The sequence below is a fragment of the Mustela nigripes genome, chromosome 7, assembly GCF_022355385.1.
Source record: "Mustela nigripes isolate SB6536 chromosome 7, MUSNIG.SB6536, whole genome shotgun sequence".
Lineage (NCBI taxonomy): Eukaryota > Metazoa > Chordata > Mammalia > Carnivora > Mustelidae > Mustela > Mustela nigripes.
The window spans coordinates 56569605-56591665 of NC_081563.1; the positions used below are offsets into that span (position 1 = coordinate 56569605).

Here is a 22061-nt window from a genome sequence, read left to right on the forward strand (position 1 = left end):
TTTTGCCAGGAAGAGGTGGGTTTAACTGCTTCATGACTTTATTTGTGCCACAGAATGACCAAGCTGCGGGGTACTGGCTGTCATAATAGGCAGTGCCTTAGTCAATGAAGTGATGAAAATGGAGCAGGAATTGAGAAAAGAGGGAAAATTGTGATTAAAGGGAAAAACTGAAGCCGTGCAAATCTAAAGTTTTAAGGAACTGGAACCTGGGAGCTAAGTGGCTGAGCAGAGCTACTTAGAATTACAGAATGTGCAGGCTGGAAAGAAGAGTAGAGGGCTTCTGTTTCCACCCCCTCATTTTACAGGGGAGGCATCTGTGGTCCCAGGGAGCTGTCACTTTGTCCAGTCATGCCGTCAGCCTGAGCCAGAGCAGAGTTCTGCTGGCCCTTCGCCTAGAGCTCCTCGCTCCTGCTGCCTCTCTCATCAGTGCCCTGATGCACATGGGGGCTCTTAGTGGGGGGGGAAGGGCAAAGCCGTTGTCCCCCCCCCCCCCCCCCCCAGTCTCTTTGGGTTGCTTCAACGACAGTTTATTTCTCACAGTTCTGGAGGCTGAAATTCCAAGATGGGGGGGGCGGGTTGAGTTCTGGTGAGAACCCCCTTTTGTGTTGCAGAGAGCTGACTTGTCTTTGTATCCTTACACAGCTGAATGAGAGAGGAAGGAAGCAAGCTCTCTTTCTATTCTTCTTATATGGTCCCTAATCCCATTCCTTCCTTATGACCACATTTAACCGTAATCACCTTCCCCAAACCCCACCTCCAAATACTGTCACATTGGGGGGTGGGGTTTCAACATAAGAAATTGGGTGGAGAGGACACAACCACCCCGTTTATAGCATCCCTCATAGAAAGTACACAGGAATGGGCTTCAACATTTGGTCCATGTTCTCCTGTCTGGCTTGAGAGCCCCCCAGACCGTTCTACAGTCCTGATGCCCAGGCTGCAAGCCAGACTGGTTAGGATCTCAGAGAGATCAGGATCTCTCTGGGGAGATGCCAGCACCAGTACTGTGTAAAGCTCGCCCATGTGACAGGAGCATTGTCACTGTGTCGGCGGCAGGCCCCAGGTCCCAGTTTTTACACAGCGTCAGCAGCGTGCTGCTCCGACCACTGGCCTGTTTGTTACCTGGTGATTGCAGTGCTTCAAGTCAGGACGGCGGGCTTTTTAAGACCCTCTCAGTTCTAGAAGCTGAGAGTCTGAGTATTAAGAAATACACACTGTATCCACATAGACTTAACGAAGCACACCTTTTCTGTTCCCTCTAATTCTCTTCTCTTCTTTCCCTACCACAAAGATTCCCATGACCTCTTCACTGGTCCTCAAAGAAAAAGAAATGAAATGTGTTGCATTGCCCTGAAATCACTGAAAGGCCAAACAGCTATTTGGTGTTTTGGTGATAACTGAGGCATGAGCCTTGCTCACTCTGTGTGCTCCTTGCCAACATCCCCCTCCCCCCACCTCCAGAGCCCCTCCTCACAAGACCTAATTTTGGAAACACCAACGTAATGCTTATGAAGTCACGCCCCATGAGGTTTGGTCTTGGAGAAGTGTTACGGCTGAGAGAACACAGTCCATGCAATCAGAAGTAATTTCAAAATAAATCAAGTCCTCTACTTGCACTTCTCAAATGTCCTGTGTGAACGGAATACAGTGGCCCTAACACTTCTCACATTCTCCCCTTTTCTTCCCCCATCCATTGCTCCCGCAAGCTACAGCTGGTTTCTAAAGCACTCCAGCCCTTCACTTACACTGCCCTTACATTTCTGTGGTCCTTTTCTCCTGCTCATTTTTACCTGAATCTCTATCTGGAAGCCCAAGAGTGTCCCCTCAAAAGGCAGCACTGACCTCAGAGGGCTGAAGGAGGTGAGCACTGTAAAGCCAGGATATTTGGAACCACCTTGAGGAGGCCCAGGGAAGAAAAAGGCAAGGAACACTCAGCGGCTAACAATGGCTATCTCTCCATACAGAAGTCCCTGGTGTGGCTACTGGAGCTCCAGACATGTCATGGCTGGGAATCAGAGCTACCCTGGTACTGAAGGGGTTAAGGAGGGAGAGACGGTGTGTGGGCCTTTGCTTCTTAGAAGCAGAGAGCTGGCTTGGGTGACCTCCTGAAGCTCTTCTTTACTGGGGACTGCTCATCTTCTCCCTTTTCACATACGGAAAGTATATTTGGCAGTATCTCGCCTTGGGTTCACTAAGTAGACTATCACTGTCTTCAACACAGCTGGCTGTAAAGCCAGAGTTCCATTAGGCTCCCTGACTAAAGTTCTTTGGTGAAGATGTTAGAAGCAGAGGCTGAGTAAAATCGGTTTAATGTTTCCTCAGTGTTTTCCTGAATGACAGGAAGAGAGCTCTTTCTTTTTTTCTTCTTTTGGTTTATTTATTGCCCCCATTTTTTTTTCTTACTCTAGCACTTGGGGTAAAGGCTGAGGGGCTCCAGAGAAAGCTCTATTTCCATGATTTAATTTTATGGACAGAAAGTTCCACTCTCCTCCTCTGTGAATGTTGAGAATATCCTATAACATGACATGGGGCTGGGCTCTGAAGATGGCTTGGAGCCCTCTTTGGAATAAAACAGGATGGAAGGAACTGTGTGGAGAGTCATCAAACACTTTATGGAAAGGGGAGCAAACTGTTGAAGGTGCCTTGGAAATCTACTGACTTGTTCAGCAGGGCAGTTAATGTTAAAACATATTCTAAGAGTATTAGTTATTCTGATATAAAAAAGGGGGAACTGAGCCATTGATGCCTATTTCATCCACAATGTGTATATCTGGACCAGTTCATGTTACCCAATATTTGTTTTCTCCCTGCCTCACTGACTGCCTTGGCATCAGGGTAGGAATGACAGAACTTGGAAAGCCACTCAAGGAGGTCCAAAGCCAGTGGCCACAGGGACTTAGAAGAGTAGGGAAATTTTATCTTATAAAGACCTGTTCTCTACTAGGCAAATTTCTCAGTGAAATGGGGGTGGGGGGGTAGTTAAAGGGGGAGTAGATTTTGGAGCTAGAATGACCTGGGCTTACATGATTCATTAACTCTGTGAGTTTGGGTCTCTAAGTTTTTGCATCTATACAAAATGTATATTAATAATTTCCACTACTTTATCCAGCCACTTAAGAATTAAATGAAAGAACATTTGTAATGTGTCTGGCATCGTGCCTGGCTCATAGTAGATGCACAATAAATGGATGTTTCTCTCCTTAGATACACATATACACACCTGGAATAATACTTCAATGGAGTTTTCTCAACGGGTTGCTTACTTTTGTTCTGAAACACCGGTTCCTAGCAGGCAGAAATAATGAGTGTACAGAACTGAGTTATTTCCAAAATATGGGTGAATGTACAATTTCTAAGTAAATAATTTGATGGGTGTTTTCATTATGAGGTGCTAAAGATATATAAAATCCAGCTTGCTTATGCCCTCACTGAGTATACAAATGGTGAAGCTGAAAAGATAAGTATATACACAGTCAACACTCTGAGATGAGGAATAAAGACATTTGAGTCCTATCCCTATCTAGTTTAGTTATTAAAGCTCTCAAATATGCCATTAGCCACCCTAAGGCAGCTAGTTCCTACTCTTCTCTTGTGTGGGGCCATGTGTAGCCTCTTTCCCTAGGTGACTCAGCTGCTGCTGGGAACACCACCATTATAACTCTTCCCCCAGACACCCTGAACTACTGCTGCCTCAGGCCCTGCTCTGGTTCCCCATCTGCTCTGTTTTGCTCTAGCCAGTCCCTGTGGAGGCTGCAGATTCCTCCCTGCCTAGGCTCCAGCTGCTCCACTAAGAACTGTCATTTCTCCCCCTCTCAGAGGATAAGACTCTACACATAGCACCTGTTTCAAACATCTTAAGATAGTAACATTAGTGATTACTAGATTGACTTTGGAGTCAGAATGAATGGGATGGGTTCAAATCCTACTTCCACCAACTCCTAACTATTACTCTATGCAAATTAACAATTAAGCCTCAATTTCCATGCCTAGAAACTTGGGGCTAATAAATATGAGGACTAAATGAGATGATAATCACTCAGCACAGCATATAGTAGGCTACCAGGAAGTGTTTGCTCTTCTTTGTTAACAATTACAGTTTTGGAGTGTTAGGTATGTGATTGATTTACTTTTTTTTGTTGCATTTCCTCAGAGGCTGGGCCAGTGGTCCTCTCCTGGTCTTCCTTCCCAACTCTGTGTCCCAGAATGGGACTTAAAATCTTGAATTCAGCTCTGCATTTGGGAAAGCTGTTTTCCTTCTAGGACCACTTCTTTTCTTACCAGGCTTTGCCACAGTTTTTAAATCCTTGTTTGAGGCTCATAATCCTAAGCATCAAGGGAAGTACTCAAGGTACTCAGCATCATTTCTTCCAAACACAACCCCAATTTTCCCATCAAAAGATCCATTATTTAGCCTGGAGCTTTAGCCTAAGGGAGGGATTACAGGCTTCCCACAGATCTAGAGGCTAGGGAGGTACTCCCAAGGAAGGTAAGCAAGCTCAGTAAGAATTCCCAGGAAAAAGCTTATGCATTCATTTGGAGTCCTGATCTTTGTAATTGTTTTTCATAGATTACCTTCAGATCTCCTGGTCTGGAGGCCAGCAAAGATTGCAATTGCAGTCTCAGTGGACTGCAAATATTTGCATAACTTTGCATAAAAAAAAAAGCTGTAGAGAGTCTGGCTTCTAATCAGCTTGAAAGTAAAGGTGCTGAGATTCTTCCCTTTGGGTCACTGACAGGTCTTGGTACTCTCTCAACAACAGGAGCATATCAATAATAGATCAGATAGCTTGGACAATCACAAAGGTTTAAGAAACAATCAAGAGCTAGAAAGTTGAACATGAAATCATCACCTACACAAGGCCATTCCTTCAAGACAGGGAGAGGTATAGCTATTTCACCTACTGCACAGAAATGAACAAAGAGTCAAGCAAAATGAAGAAATGGAGAAATATTTTCCAAATAAAGAACAGGATGAAACCTCAGAAAAAAGCCTCAATGATATGGAAATAAATTATCTATTTGATAAAGAATTCAAAGTAATGGTAACAAAAATGCTCACTGAACTTGGGAGAAATGAATAAGTACTTCAACAGACAGAAGATATAAGTAACAAACAGAAGTCACAGAGCTGAAGAATACAATAACTGAACCGAAAAACAGACTAGAGGATTTCAACAGCAGACTGGATAAAGCAACTTGCTAAAAAAAAAAAAAAGATTAGCAAGTTGGAAGAAAAAGCAGTGGAACTCACCCCCAGCAGCAAAAGAAAAAGAAAAAAATAAGGATAATTTAAGAGACCTCTGGGACGATATCAAGTAGAATAACATTCACATTATATGGGTGCTGAAAGAAGAGACAGAAAAAAAAGCAGACAATTTATTTAAAGAAATAATAGCTGAAAATTTCCCTAACCTAGGGAAGGAAAGAGACATCCAGGTCCAGGAAGCCAAGAAAGTCCCAAAGAAGATGAATCCAAAGGAAATCACACCAAGAAACATTATCATTAAAATGTAACAATCAAAGATAGAGAATCTCAAAAGTAGTAAGAGAAAAACAACTTGTTACATATAAAGGAAATCCCATAAAGCTAACAGCAGATTTCTCATTAGAACATTTTCAAGCCAGAAGGGAGTGGCATGACATATTCAAAGTGCTGAAAAGAAAAAATTTCCAAAAACAATACTTGAACCAGCAGATTTTCATTCAGATTTGATGGAGAGATATAGAGTTTTTCAGATAATCAAAAGCTAAAAAAGGTCACCACCATTAAACTGGCTTTATAAGAAATATTAAAGGGTCTTCTTTAAGCTGAAAAGAAACAGCACTAACTAACAAGAAAACATATGAAAACAGAGGCACCTGGGTGGCTCAGTTGGTTGGGCAACTGCCTTTGGCTCAGGTCATGATCCTGGAGTTCCGGGATCGAGTCCTGCATCAGGTTCCCAGCTCCATTAGGCATCTGCTTCTCCCTCTGACCTTCTCCCCTGTTATTCCCTCTCTTGCTCTCTGGCAAATAAATAAATAAAATCTTAAAAAAAAAAAAAAAGAAAACACATGAAAATAAAAAATCTCACTAGAAGAGGTAAATACATAGCAAAGTAGTGAGTTAGTCACTTATAAAGCTACCAAGAAAGTTAAAAGATGAAAATAAATATTATCTAAAGCTACAACAATTAGTTAAGGGATACATAAAATAAAAAGATATAAAAAGTGACAAGATGCCTGGGTGTCTCAGTTGGTTAAGTGTCTGCCTTTGGCTCAGGTCACGATCCCAGGGTCCTGGGATTGAGTCCCACATCAGGTTCCCTGCTCTGTGGGTAGCCTGCTTCTCCCTCTCCTTTTGCCTTCTGCTCCCACTGCTTATGCTCTCTTTGTCTCTCTCTCTCTCTGTCAAATAAATAAATAAAATCTTTTTTTTTTTTTTTAAGTGACAACAAAAACATAAAATGTGTGTTGGGGGAGAATAAACATATAGAGTTTGGAATGTGTTAGGTTATCAATTTAAAATAGACTTATATACATAGGATGAGATATGTGAACCTCATACTAACCATAAAGTAAAAACTCACAGTAAATACACAAAAGAAAAAAAGAAAGGAATCCAAACGTAACACTAAATGACAAAAGAAAGTCATCAAACCACAAGTGAAGAAAGAGAAGAAGGAAGGAATAGAGGAACTACAAAACCATCCAGAAAACAATTAACAAAATGGCAATAAGTACATATCCGTCAATAGCTACTTTAAATATAAATAGACTAAATTCTCCTATCAAAATATGTAGAGCAGCTGAATACATAAAAAATAAGACACATCTATATACTGCCAACAAGACACTTACTTCAGAAATAAGGACATGCACAGACTGAAGTGAATGAATGAAGAAAGACATTCCATGCAAATAGAACTAAAAAGAATGCTGGTGTAGCTATACTCACATCAGATAAAAAAATACTTTAAAACAAAGATTAATAAGAGACAGAGAAGTCACTACATAATGATAAAGGGGTCAATCTGGCATGAAGATAACATTTCTAAATATATATACACCCAATACAGAAGCACTGAAATATATAAAGCAAATACTAACAGACCTGAAGGGAGAAACTGACAGCAATATAATAAGAGTAAGGGATTTTAAAACTCTACTTATATCAATGAATAGATCATTTAGACAGAAAATCAATGAGAAAACATTGGTATTAAACAACATATTAGTAGATATACATAGAACATTCTACCTGAAACAGCAGAATACAGTTTTCTCAAGTGTACATAGAACATTCTCCAGGCTCACATTAGGCCACAGAACAAGTCTTGATAAATTTAAAAAGACTGAAATCATATCAAACATCTTTTCCAACCACAAAATATAAACTAATGAACTGCAAGAATGGAAAAACTACAACTATGTGGAGATTAAACAACTTGTTACTGAACAATTACTGGTTCATAGAAGAAATCAAAGGAGAAATGAATAATAGCTAGAGACAAATAAAAACAGAAATACAACACACCAAAATCTATAGGATGCAGCAAAAGGAGTTCTAAAAGGGAAGTACATATCAATGAAGGCTTTCTTCAAGAAACAAGAGACTTCTCAAATAAGCACTTTAACTTTACACCTAAAGGACCTAGAAAAAGAACAAGTCTAAAGTTTTTGAAGGAAGGAAATGATAAAGATCAGAGCAGAAATCAATGAAATAGAAACTAAATGGACAATAGAAAAAATAAAAGAAACTAAGAGCTATTCTTTTAAAAGGCAAACGAATCTGACAAACCTTTAGTTAGACTCATCAGGGGGAAAAAAGGATGCAAAGAACTAAAATCATAAATGAAGGAAGAGAAGTTAAAATGGATACCACAGAAATACAAAAAATCATAAAAGACTACTATGGACAATTATACAGCAACAAATTAAACACCCTAGAAGAAATGGATAAATTTCTAGAAATTTATAATCTTCCAATACTTAATATGAAGAAATAGAAATTCTGAATAGAATGATTACTGATAAGGAGCAGGAACTGGTAATCCCAAACTTCCCAACAAAGAAAAGGTCAGGACCAGATAGCTTCACTGGTGAATGCTATAAGCATTCAAAGGTTTAATACGTATCCTTTTCAAACTTTTCCAAAAAAACTGAAGAGGAGGGAAAGCTTCCAAACTCTTTTTATGGAGCCAGCATTTATTAATTTATTACCCTGATGCCAAAACCCATACAAGGACACCCCCCCACACACAGTTATAAGTCAATATCCCCAAAGAGCATAGATGCAAAAATCATCAACAAAATATTAGCAAATTGAATTCAACAATACATTAAAAGGATCATACACTATGAACAAGTGAGATTTATTCTAGGGTTGCAAGGGTGGTTCAACATCTGCAAACCAATGTAATACACTATACTAACAAAATGAAAGGTAAAAATCATATCATCATCTCAACAGATGCAGAAAAAGCATTTGACAAAATTCAATATCCATTTATGGTAAAAATTCTCAACACAGTGAGTATGGAGGGAATGTGCCTCAACATAATAAAAGCCATGTATGACAAACCTGTAGCTAATATCACATCCAACAGTGAAAAGCTGAAAGCTTTTTCACAAGATCAGGAATGAGACAAGAATGCCCATTTCACCACTTTAAAAAAAAAAAAAAACAATATTGAAAATCCTAGCCACAGCAATTAGGCAAGAAAAAGAAATAAAATGCATCAAACTGGAAAGAAAAAAAATAAAACTATTACTATTTGTATACAACATGACACTATATGTAGAAAATCCTGAAGACCACACAATAACTGTTAGAACTAATAAAAAGATTCAGCAAAGTTACATGATACAAAATTAATATGCAAAAATTGTGTCTTTCTATACACTAATAATGAGCTATCAGAAAGAGAAATCAAGAAAATAATCCCATTTACACTCACATGAAAAAAGAACAAAGTATCCAGACATAATTTTAATCAAGGAGGTGAAAAACCAGTACACTGAAATCCGTGAAACACTGATGAAAGAAATTTAAAAAGACACAAATAAATGGAAAGATATTTCATGCTCATAGATTGGAAAAACTAATATTGTTAAAATGCCCATACTACCCAAATCTACAGATTCAATGCAATCCCAATCAAAATTCCAATGGCATTTTTCACAGAACTAGAACAAATAATTCAAACAGTCATATGAAACCACAAAAGATTCTGAATGGCCAAAACAATCCTGAGACAGAACAAAGCTGAAAGTATTTTTCCTTATCTCAAACAGTATCACAAAGCTATAGTAATCAAAACAGTATGATATGGGCATAAAAGCAGATATTTAGATTAAAGGAAAAGATTAAAGAGCCCAGGAAGAAACCCACACAAATATAGTTAACTAATTTATACCAAAGGAGGCAAGAATATTAAGTAGGGAAAGGACAGTCTATCCAATAAATGGTATTGGGAGAACTGGATAACTACATGCAAAAAAATGTAACTAAACACTATCTCATATCACACACAAAACTTAACTCAAGATGGACTAAGACTTAGATGTAATACCTGAAACCACAAAATTCCTTAACCTGCCCTAACCTCAACACAAAAACATAGGCAATAAACTCTTTGACATGAGTCTTTGCAATTTTTTCTTGGATCTGACTCCAAAAAAGGGAAACAAAGCAAAAATAAGAAAACTGGACAACACCAAGCAGAACGAAGGAAGCTGTCAACAAAACAAAAAGGCAATGTGTGAAATGGAAGAAGATATTTGTAAATCATGTATGTCATATGGGGTTGATATCTAAAATACATAAAAAGAAGTCATATAACAGAATAACAAAACAAAGAAAGAAACAGTCCATTTTAAAAATGGGCAGAATATCTGAATGGATGTTTTTCCAAAGAAGTCATATAGGTGGCCAACAGGCACATGAAAAGATGCTCAATATCACTAATGATCAGGGAAATGCAAATCGAAACCATGAGATATCACCTTTTACCTGTCAGAATGTCTGCTATCAAAAAGACAAAAAATATCAAGTGTTGGAAAGGATTTGGAGAAAGGGGAACCCTTGGACACTGTTGTTGGCAATGTAAACTGGTATGGTCATTATGCAAGACAGTATAGGAGTTCCTCAAAAAATTAAAGATAAAACTACCACATGATTCAGCAATTCCACTGCTGGGTTATCTACCTGAGGAAAATAAAAATACTAATTTAGGGGGCGCTGGGAGCCTGGGTGGCTTAGTGGTTAAGTCTCTGCCTTCAGCTCAGGTTATGGTCTCAGGGTCCTGGGATCGAGCCCCAAATCGGGCTCTCTGCTCAGTGGGGAGCCTGCTTCTCCCTCTCTCTCTGCCTGCCTCTCTGCCTACTTGTGATCTCTCTCTCTCTCTGTCAAATAAATAAATAAAATACTTTAAAAAAATAAAAATACTAATTTAAAAAGATAGGTGCACCCCTATGTTTACTGCCTCATTATTTACAATAACCAAGATATGAAAACAACTTGAGTGTCTATCAGTGGATGAATGGCCAAAGAAGATGTGGAAAGATGTGATATATATACATGACGGGATATTATTCAGCCATAAAAAAAATGAAATCTTGCCATTTGCAATAACATGGATGGACCTTTAGGGTATCATGCTGAATGAAATAAGTCAGACAGAGAAAGGCAAATACCAGGTGATTTCACATACATGTAGAATCTAAAAACCAAAACAAACAGAACAAAGCAAAACCTAGACTCATAGGTATAGAGAAAATGTATTGAAAAGGGGGGGGGGGTTCGGGGGGGGGGGGGAATGGGTGAAGGGGATCTAGAAGTACAGACTTACAGTAAAGTAAGTCATGGAGATATAATTCAAAGCATGGGGAATATAGTCAATTATATTGTGTTAACTTTGCATGGTGACAGATGGTAACTAACCTATTGTGAGGACTATTTGGCAAGGCATACAAAGAGTGAATCATGCTGCACACCTGAAATAAAATATGTTATGCCAATTACACCTCAATCATAGTAATAAAAAAGAATGATACAAATGATAAATCCTCTTGGAGTTCAGTGAAAGAGCTTTGACTCCGTTTAAGGGTGGACACTGATTTAGAAAAATCTAGGGTTTGAGCTTCATCAGCTATGGCCTGAGAGAAATCAGTTAGGGTTGGGATTTTCCAAACACAAAATGGAGGTACCCGACAAGGGTTATCCTGACTAGAGAAATCTTCAAACATTGGCTACCAATGTTTTTAACATTTTGGAGTTTTTGACATTGAACTCCAAATGGGGAGGAACCAGGGACAGGGGTAAGAAGAGTTTGTTAATTCCATGGGGAGCTAGAAATGTCAATCAGAGAGTACTCTAGCCAAAGAGAACAAAAGTAGAAATGAGAAAGCAGAGGAATGAGAGGACAGAAGGAAAGAGGAAAGAAATCTAAAAAAACAAAGCTGTCATTTAATATAAGGAAGAAAAGTTGAATGAAAACTTGCTCAAGTCTCTGGTATTAAGCAACTTCAATCAACTGCAAAGCACAATGAGCATCTTGAAATCATCTAGTCTCAAGTGCGTGCTTCTTAGAAGTGGATTTTAACACTACACAAGAGCACATAGGTGAGACATTATGGGGCTTGGAAATGACATCACAGGCATCACAGATCCTTGCTCTGGACACTCAAACTTTAATTTGATCAAAATGAAAGTTTGCTTGATTCTCCAATATGATCTCATCCCTGACTCACAATGGTGCTTTTTGGAATGACTTCTATAGGTTTTCTTCTGCCATGTTATAAGATAGGACTGATTTGCTTAAGGAAAGTGATTTAAAAATATATCATTGATCTTGAGAAATCTTTTAAAGTCTATGACATTTCTTGGCTCAGCAAGGTCAATTTTTGTTCCAAAGTTTCTAAAGAAAAACTCTTATCTCTAAAGGGTTGGTTGATTTATTTTTAAATAGCAACATAATTCCTTCATGTACCCTATAAGCCATCTTTGTTTTAAATTTAGTTCTCTAAGGTCGCCAAACTCATTGGACCCAAATGAAAGAGCATCAATCTCTCTTTCATAATTCCTTCTGATGACCTTAAACCCACCAGGTGCACCAATGTTTCTGGAAATGAGGAAGGTGGAATTGCCCCAAGGTGTAATTGGGCACTTGCTTGGGGCCCTGTACTGTAACCTGTACTTTTCCAGGCAAGAAGTAGTTATAGGGCTACCTTGAGTCTTAGCCTAGTATCTGGCCTGTGGGATGATTTTATACCTAATGTAAACATATTGAATATAATCGACTAAGAAATCATTAAACTACCTGTTAAAGTGACAGAAGATTAGTAAAGCAAGGACGTACTAATGTTAAACAATGGATTTGATATTCAGAGTTTGATTTCCTTCAGTGTTCCTGAGCCTTCACCTGTATAGCCATGGTTCTTCTGCATGCCCCCTCATTCTTCTCTACTCACTACAAGGTTATCCCCAAAGCAGGAGACGCATCCCAGACTCTTGTACTGCACTAGCTGCATGACTAACCAAAGTTCCATATGCTACCAGGATGATGATGTTGTGATTTTGATTTACTTAACCCACATCCAAATTTCCTCCTGCCTACAAGAGATAAACCAACACTACATACTGTTTGTATGATTTTGGATATGTCATTGAACCCCTGGGGTTTCATTTTTTTTTTCTGTGAAATGGGGTAATTGGGAGGATTTGGTGATATCATGTGTGAAAGGCTTTAAATGCTATATATATCAAGAGGTCAGTGGCAGGCCTGCCCCCTAAAGTATGTGCAGTCTAAGGCAAAAGTATGACTAGAAACCCACATACCACATGTCTACAACTTTAAAAGTTACAAAAACAGTTAAGTATAAAGTTCAATCTTGTTGTCTTCAGAAAGACCTGAGGGCACTGTTTAAATTTAGAAATTCTGGACTCCTAATAGTTCTATGCAGGAGCATGACCCCTTCTCACACCTCTTCGCTTTTCTTTATAACCTCTGTTCAACCACAACCTTGTGTGGGCATCTTACTTCACTGGCTCAAGTTCTCCCAACATCTCCTTCTTGGCTAACCCCACGGCCCAGAATTGTGCCAAGACCCAGAAGTGGGAACTAAGAGTCATTCTGTTTATGATGCTCATGGGGAACGATGGAGCCTGTTCTCTCTTTTCTTTTCTCTCCTCTCCTCTTCTTTGGCAGTGAGTTCAATTTTTTTTTTTTAAAGAATTCATTTGACAGGGGTGCCTGGGTGGCTCAGTGGGTTAAAGCCTCTGCCTTCAGCTCAGGTCATGATCCCAGGGTCCTGGGATGGAGCCCCACATTGGGCTCTCTGCTCAGCAGGGAGCCTGCTTCCTCCTCTCTCTCTCTGCCTGCCTCCCTGCCTACTTGTGATCTCTGTCAAATAAATAAATAAAATTTAAAAAATAAAAAAAAAGGAATTCATTTTCCAGAAAGAGAGAGTACAAGCAGGGACAGCAGCAGGCAGAGGGAAAGGGAGAAGCAGGCTCCCCACTGAGCAGGGAGTCCAATGCGGGGTTTGATCCAGCTTGATCCCAAGCTGAAGGCAGATGCTTAACTGACTGAGCCACCCAGGACCCCCATGAGCTCAGTTTTCAATGGTCAAAGTTCAAGGGCCATTGGTATGTGTACTAAGAAGTCAACTTACTGAGACCATTATACTTAGGGCATTTTTCTAGCACAGATGACCATATACCAAAAATATCCAATGGCTGAAAAATGAATTTTGTATTTGTGATTTTATCTTCATATACTTGTGGAATTCCAAAACCAAATTCATATTCTCTGGTCCTTTTCTTTTTCTAGCTTTTACTTCTATTTTAAACAAGCTGCAGTTCAGTAGCACAACTGAGACTTGTTACAGTCTCAATGCAAAATACTGTCCACTTATGGTTGTATAACTGCTATCAGTTATTACGTTTAGTTAATAAAGTGCCCTAAGAACATACAAGGTTTTTGGGATGATTTTAAATTTACCTGGAGATTGCTTATTTCTTTATCAAATATTTCAGGCTCTCTCTCCTTAGTGTAATGGTTTAAGATACAAAAGGTAGGAAGACATTAATGTAGGAAAGTAATGATCTGACTCTATTGAACCTTTGACTACTACAGAGAGAAATATCACCACAGTTAGCACAAAGTTGGAAGACTGGTTTTTAACTGGCTGTCACAACTTAGAAAATTAAAGATTTGGAATTGCTGCCTTTAGATAGTGTGCCTTAGTAATATCAGTCTTTTGTCCACCTTATATGTATTTGGATGCTTACTATAAAAAAGACCTAACTTGAAATAGCACAAGCCATGATTTGAGCTGATCTCCTATAGACCCTATGGGATCAGAAACCCATCTAACATCTGTTTTATGCCTGTTAATAAGGAAAAGGTAAAAATTTGATTGATTTCTAGAAGATAATAAAACAGAGTTCAGGGGGTTCTGAGTTTGAGGTCCAAGGGAACAAAAGGATCCTCCAAATCATCTGTAATTCAAAGGCTGCAAGAAAGGGAAATGACTGTCCCATCTGTGCAAGAAATCAGGATCCTGGTCCAGGTCTGGTGAAATTCAGTGATTGATGCACACCAAGAACAGAGATGTTTGTCCTCTACCAAAGTCCATGGCTGTTGGTTGCATCAAGGCCTGGAAAATCTCCAGAGACAGGATGGTCTCTGGCACTGATCCACCAGCTCACTCCCTCCTCTCCCACAACCTGGGGTTTTTGGATTGAATGTCCAAGGAACTGTTGTCATCTTGCCTGAAGTTTCCAGTTCCACAAATCTGATCTCTCCCCAAGGTTTACCTTGATGTTGATTCCAAGTCTAGTGTATAAGGCTGATGATGATGTAAGAGACAAATGCTTGAAAACTGAACTTGGATCCTTTTCAGGCTATGGCAGAACTGAGGGCAAGGCTTTACTTAAGAAGTCAGAGGGGCTGTGTGTATTGTGAGGGAAGAAGACTAAGTAAGTATATACCAGATTCTCTAGCGTGTGTTCCCTGCAAACTTGAATACACGTGGTGCTGCAATGAGCAGCATAAACATCCTGTTCAAATCAGTGCCAAATGCAAAATGTGGCTTCCCCAAATGCATGTGGGCTAATATCCTTAGGTGCTCTGGCGAACCTCTGAGGGACAGTGGTGACAAACAAGTTTGCAAACTCTTATTATACACGAAATATTGCAACACTGAATTTCAAAGAATTAAAATTTAATCCATGTAAATAATGGGCATAAAAGTCATGGGCATGAAAAGTCATTTCACTTAAAATATTGAACTCATTTTTATACTAGCCTTTTTAGATGCATGATTATTATGGTGATAATTACTAAAGGCCACTTTTGGGGCACCCGGGTTGACTCAGTCGCTAAGTGACTCAGGGAGTCTGCTTCTCCCTCTCCTACTCTTCCTGCTGTGTTCCCTCTCTCGCTGTGTCTCTCTGTCAAATAAATAAATAAAATCTTTTTTTAGAAAAAGATCACTTTTTTATGTCCTTTATCATGTTCAGTGAATCTTTGTCTTGATGCTACTCTAGCCCAGTGATGCCCAGATTTTGAATTTCCTGGACTGGTAATATTAAATATAAATAACAAAAACAATGATAAGTATGACAGATATAATAGTAAGAGGGGATTGACATAAGATTTGGAACTTTAAAACTTTTCATTTATTTTTTATTTGCATGAGTAGTAGCTGAATATGTTAACCTTATTAAAAAATGTCAAACAATTTAGATAAAGAAAAAGTCTCTGGTGACCTCCATCTAATCTGTGTCTTTGAAAGAGGAAATCACTGTTATCAGTTTGCTATTCCTCCTTCCAGAATTTTCTCTACACATTTACATACATACATAAGTCTATATAAAAGTATATATTTCTGATGATTTATTTATATACATGGCATCATACAGCACATTTATTCTACATTTATTTAGGTTCTTTTTGTTCTCAATCTTGGTGATTTTTCCATAACACTGCAGCTCTATTTCACTCTGTTTAAACTGCTGTACCTAATTCCATAATGTGACTCTACCAGGTCTATCTAACATTCTGCATTTGCTTATCTGTGCTTCTTTTCAACCATGTGTGGGCATGATAGAGAAAGACTTTCACATATGCACAGGGATATGCATGCAGCTTGCCATTTTTTGTGAGTAAGGGTTTTAATAAAAGACAAGTTCCATTTGCTCTCTTCATTATTTTCCGAAATATAAAAGGACAATCACATAATTTAAAAGAGATAAAATTACAGGGAAAAAAAAGATCTTCTCCAAGACAGAATAAATGGACACCGTACCATGTTTTCATGGCAGATCAGTGAAAATGTCATCAGGGATGAGCACTGGTACCAGAATCAGATTTGGAGAACCACCACTCCAGTCTAAACTCAAAACCAAACGGGCTCTTCTTCCACCAAGTAACTGTTCCAAAGAAAATAACAAAGATGATAGCCACGAATACCAGGTTGTGGTGGCTGATCTCCCTAGTCCACTGAGCTGCTTGCTGCCCCCAGTCCCCAGCTCCCTTAGGAGGCTCCAAAGGGGCCAGTCTGTGTACACTGCCAGGAGGGTTCACTCACACCCATCAGCTTTTGGCCCTGTCCTGCTCTCAACAACAGCTGGTCTCTAGCATGGTGCTGGTTCCTAAATTGTGGTGATGTTCCCAGGAGTATGGTGAATGAACCCGTGAGGTCGCAAAACGGAAAAACATTCTTCATTATAAGCAACATGTATTCAATATGATATAATAACATACATTATTCGATATATAATAACTTCCTCAATATATGGTAAATAAATATTAGTTTAATATTCATTACCAAAAAACCTCCCGAAAAGATATTTAATATCAATGCATAGAAAAATCACCAGGGTTAAAGTAAAGCAAGTACTCTGTATGATCTGAGCAATTTAGTCAGCTTTCTGGATTCCCAGTCTTGTCTTCAAATGGGCTCAATAATACCTCCCTCATGACAACGTAACACGGGTTATATAATGTAAATCTTAGAAAGTGCCCGGAACACACAGGGTGTTGAGTATAATGTAGGCTTGTCCACTGTTTTTCTACTTTCTTCTCTTCCTCCTCCAGGATTCCCTTCTCTAGTTCCTAATCCAGAGTCTCATTCTGACCACGTTTGGAAATTTTGTTAGAGTCGAACTAAGGTCTTAACTGTCAATAACTATATTTGTACTCAAATGGGCAAGTTCTGAAAACTAAAAAGTCTTGTATACTCAAATGAATGAATCTCTCAGTGATGGGATTTCAGGCCCAGAGATGAAATTCTTGAGGAGGGAGTGATTCCTAGAGATGTCGAGTATTTGTTACACCTGGATGGGGTGCAGAATACCTGTCTGCTGTGTTTCAGTGAAGATCTGTCACTTCCTCTGGACCAAAGTATTTACTTTCTGGCATACAAACCCAAGATAAAAATCTATTAAGATCGGAAAAGGAAAGTAGTTTTTTGGGAAAAAAAAAATGAAACCGGCTATAGCTACTCATCTAGGATAATCTAGGGGAAGTGAAAGCTCCTGGTTCAGTTTTAAAACTGGGTTTTATTTTCCAGTGGACTGGAATGTACAAAAAAAGCCCAGCTTGCAGGAATCTCCCACAGGCCTCCCAGAGATCCTTTGTGAAAATGTAAGTTATACGTATTTTCACCCAGAGTGAGAGCGTCGTATATTGTCTGGAAACAATTAGAGGTATTTTTCCGTCTTGATCTGACAACCTCAGACACATAGGCAATTGGCGGGGGTGGGGGTGGTGGGGGTTGGGTTTTCGAAGTCTAAGTTCTACTGTTAACTATTTAAACAGTTAAAGCATAAAAACGAATTAAGTCGAATATGCTTGGAGCCCCAAAGGGTGGACACTGATGGAACAGGGAGGCTCAGAGAGGTTTAAAAGTCACCAAGAAGAAAAATCTTGGAGCTTGGAAAATATTTTGTGGCCGCTAATGATTTTCCAAGACCCTTCAGGAAAATAGTGTGACAATGAAAGACCATTCAGGGAAATGCCTAATCTGCCACCAGAGGATGCGTGCGGACCTTGGAGACTGCCGGGAGCCTGGCGTCACCCTAGTTCAAGGTATGACACCAGCACTATGACCCCAGATAGGCTGCAGAATGAAAGGTCTTTTTGTCAAGATGTACCAGTCTCTTGGAAATGGCATTTGGATTATTAGAAAGAGAAATTCTGCTGGCTTACCTAGTAGTTTGTTTTGAAAGAAGGTTGGCATGGGAGGAGAGGTCAGAGAGGGGTCAGGGTAGTCTGAGAAGGCACTTGGGGAAAGTGAGCCAGTATGGACAAGAGATATGCAAAACCTGAGACAGACTCATGTGGCAAGTTTCATGAAAAACCTTTTAAACTTTGCTTTCAAACTAAAGTTAGAGACAAATGTTCCCACCTCTCTCCTGTTTCTCAGCGAAGTTCAAATTGCCAAGTGCTATAAAGGACAATTGTGTCAACAGCACCAGGATTTGCATGTGCCAAATGGTAGTAAGCAAAAAGGCCTCACACTTGTGTAGGGACCTAACACTTGGCAGTGTGTTTTCGCAGCTATGGTTTAGTGTATCCTAATGGTAAACTTGCAGGGGAAGCAGGAAAGTGACACCATTTCAAAGATGGGAAAACAGGGGCTGGGACAAGTGGAAGATCTCGTACAGTACCACAGAGCTAGTGAGCGGTGGAGTGAGGATTCACACCTGGTCTACCCACTATAGTCAGTCCCTGTCCCCGCGCCATGTGTGGCTGCTGCGCTGCCCTCCAGAAAAGAGTGTGGGTTACTCAATGAGCTCATGGGGTGGGGAGGTGAGATGGTGACTAACATCCTGTCATCAGGATACAGCTGTTCATTTCTATTCCTGCCTTCCTTCCCCTTTCCTTACTTCCCAGGTATGTGTCTGCAGCCTCCAAATGGAAATGAGCAAGAGGGACTTGACTTCAGCCTGGGAGCAGAAGCAGAATAAAAAGCTATGGTGTGAGAGGCCTGAGGTCCTAAGGCTCACACCTAGGTGAGGTAGCACATTTCAGTAGGGCTTCAGAATAAACTTTCTAAAATACACAATTTGACAGAAAAATCTCTGACTGCAGATCCATCAGCAGACTGGGCCAGGAAAAAGAAGACATCTTGTTCTCCATGGAGCATCACTTAGGACCACTGAGTTCTTGAGAATATACCCTCTTCTTTAAAAATACCAGCTTTTCTAGGGGGTGCCTGGGTGGCTCAGTGGGTTAAAGCCTCTGCCTTTGGCTCAGGTCATGATCCCAGGGTCCTGGGATCAAGCCTCAAACTGGGCTCTCTGCTCAGCAGGGAGCCTGCTTCCCACCACCCCCCACTGCCTCTCTGCCTACTTGTGATCTCTGTCAAATAAATAAATAAAATCTTTTTAAAAAATGCTTTAAAAATACCAGCTTTTTTTCAAGGATAGATTTTTTTTTTCTTATTCAATAAGAACCAAATTAGCATTAGAGACCAGCATTATTAATAACATTGGTTCTATTCTGAAGAAAGCTAGCCCATCTTTTCTCAGAAGAGGGACTTACCTTTAGTCACAGGGTCTCAATTTTGATCAGAGATGAACCTTAGAGTCAGTAATATTTGTGAATATGACTCTTGGGTTAGGTTGATAATAAAGCTCTGTCTCCCCATCCATGATTCCAGAGTTAGCAGGGTTGCCTGTGCAGAACACCATAGAACTGTAGGCAACCAGACGCACAAAAGGCTTCCAGTGAGAGAAAAGCAGGAGGGCCCAAGACTACGTACCACAGCTCAGGTGATTAGCAGGACCTCTTGGTCCCTGATCTGCATCTCTTTATCCTCATTTTCCATAACATTGAAGTAATGTATCATTTCCTCATTTTGACAAATTTGGAGGATAGAAACTGGTCCACAGGAAAAAAGTGAGAGCTGAAAGCCTGACAACACAAGTAGCATAAGATGCACAAGACACCAACATAAAAACTACAGATATTCATCATTCTGGGGCCCTCTGTCTAGGAGCAAAGACTACCTCAAAAGACTTTAAAGCCAACACTATCCTCTGCCTGGTACAATAACTGAAATTTCAAAGTAGGAGTCGAATAAGATTCTGCACACACTATTTGAGGAAACAGGAAATGTATAATGTTATTTTTAAAAAGTATTTTTATCCACATAATAATAAATCTGTCAGTCTCTTTTGTTTTTTGGTTTTTTAAATTGTGGTGAAAAGCACATAACATAAAATTTACCATCATAACCATTTCTAAGTGTGCAGTTCAGTAGTGGTAAGTATATTCACATTGATTGAAACAGATCTCCAAAATTTTTCCATCTTGCAAAACTGTAATTTTATACCTATTAAACAAGCCCCCCCTTATCCCCCTTTCCCCAGCCTATGGCAACTGCCATTGTGCTTTCTGCTTCTGTGAATCTGACTACTCTAGATACCTCATATAAGTGGAATCCTACAGTATCCTTTTATGACTACCATTTCACTTAATAGAATGTCCTCAAATTTCATCCATGTTGTAGCACATTGAGGATTTTAAAAAGGATTTCCTTCCTTTTTAAGGCTGAATAATATTCCACTTTATATTTATATCCCACATTTTATTTATTCATTCATCCATTGATGGACACTTGGGTTGCTTCTACCTCTTGGCAATTGTGAACAGTGCCGCTATGAACATGAGTGTGCATATTATCTCTTGGAGACCCTTCCTTTGAGACCCTGCTTTTATTTTTTCATTTTTCATTTTTTAAGAGGTAATTCCTCTGCTACTCAGAAAACATGATCATCAAAAATAACTTGAAAGCGAGCCCTTTTTAAATTTAAATTATTTACAGAGAGCTGAGTTTCCCTCACAATCAGTACTTTTGTAGTTGGGTTAGTGACATGATAGGACTGGCAATCTTAACCTCTGTCTCTGAACAAGAATCTTATTCTCAGCCATGGCTGACCTCTTCTGTTTCCATCCAAAAGCTTCCTGTGTGAACACTTCATTCTTTCCTTTCTGTGTGCCTCTGCTTCCACCCTCTGACCTTCATTTCCCTAAACAGATAAAAGTCTTGACCTGTCCAGGGCCCACCCCCATATTTACCTGGAGGGGACCGCCACCTGCCTCACCTCATTGGTTATCATTATTACGTCATCCAGATCAATCACTGGGCACTCGCACTGTTCTAACTATTGCTTTGATCATTCGTTACACTTTGTTAGTCCCCATCAGATCCAGGCCCCACTAATCGGAAACAGCGGCCTTCCAAAAGCAAGGCAACCTGGTGACCAGGGGCAATTACTACATTGTTTGGTTTTTAAATTAGTCCCTTCTTGGTGCTCTGATCACCATCAGGAGGCTGGTGATTCAGAAACCCACGGGGTGCCTGCTGTCTGTTCCTCAAGCAGCCAGCCTGGATTCACACACACCCTGACAGTAGTTCCCAGCTGATGGTGACTTCAGCGGACCTAAAAATCACAGTCCATGACCTAGATGCTTAACCTCCTCATAAAAGAAAGCCCTTCCTAGGACTTCCCACTGTAGCAGACTTTCTCTGTGAGAAGCTTTGGGATCTTGTCATTAGGACCATGCCATACTACAGCTGAGGACCCTGGCTCAACAGAAGCCTGTTTCCTTCTGGCTCACACCTAGAAGGGGCCAGGAGTGAGAGTAAATGGAAGTGGACAGCTCCCAGATTTCCATATTACTGAGTAGGTGCTCAGGGTTCTAGTTCAAATGCCAGAGGCCAACCCTTGGAGGGAAGTTTGAGAAGGTCATTTGCAGGAAATTGAAGGGAAATTATGCCACCTTCTAGTGTGTCATTTTCTTCAATGTCAGTGTTTCCCAAACTTCAGGAATTTATGTAGAACTTCCATGATTCTTGTTATACACAATCCTCTTTTTTATTTTAAAGGAATCATTTACAAGAAAACTATTTCCTACTGTACATGGAAAGAAAGTATTTCTTGTCTTTCATTCAGCAGTGTCTAAAAATGTCATTTATTCCCACCTCAACTAGCACCTCGCCCCAGGGGTTAGCACATAGATGAATTCCCCTCATCCAGTTGTAGTTTCTGTCATGACTTG

The 22061-nt window shown here is 39.8% G+C and overlaps 1 pseudogene; it reads left to right on the forward strand.

Moving 5' to 3' along the window:
• The first annotated feature begins 989 nt into the window (after nucleotides 1–989).
• Nucleotides 990–22061, forward strand: part of LOC132022348 (hsc70-interacting protein-like) — a 79491-nt pseudogene continuing 58419 nt past the window's right edge.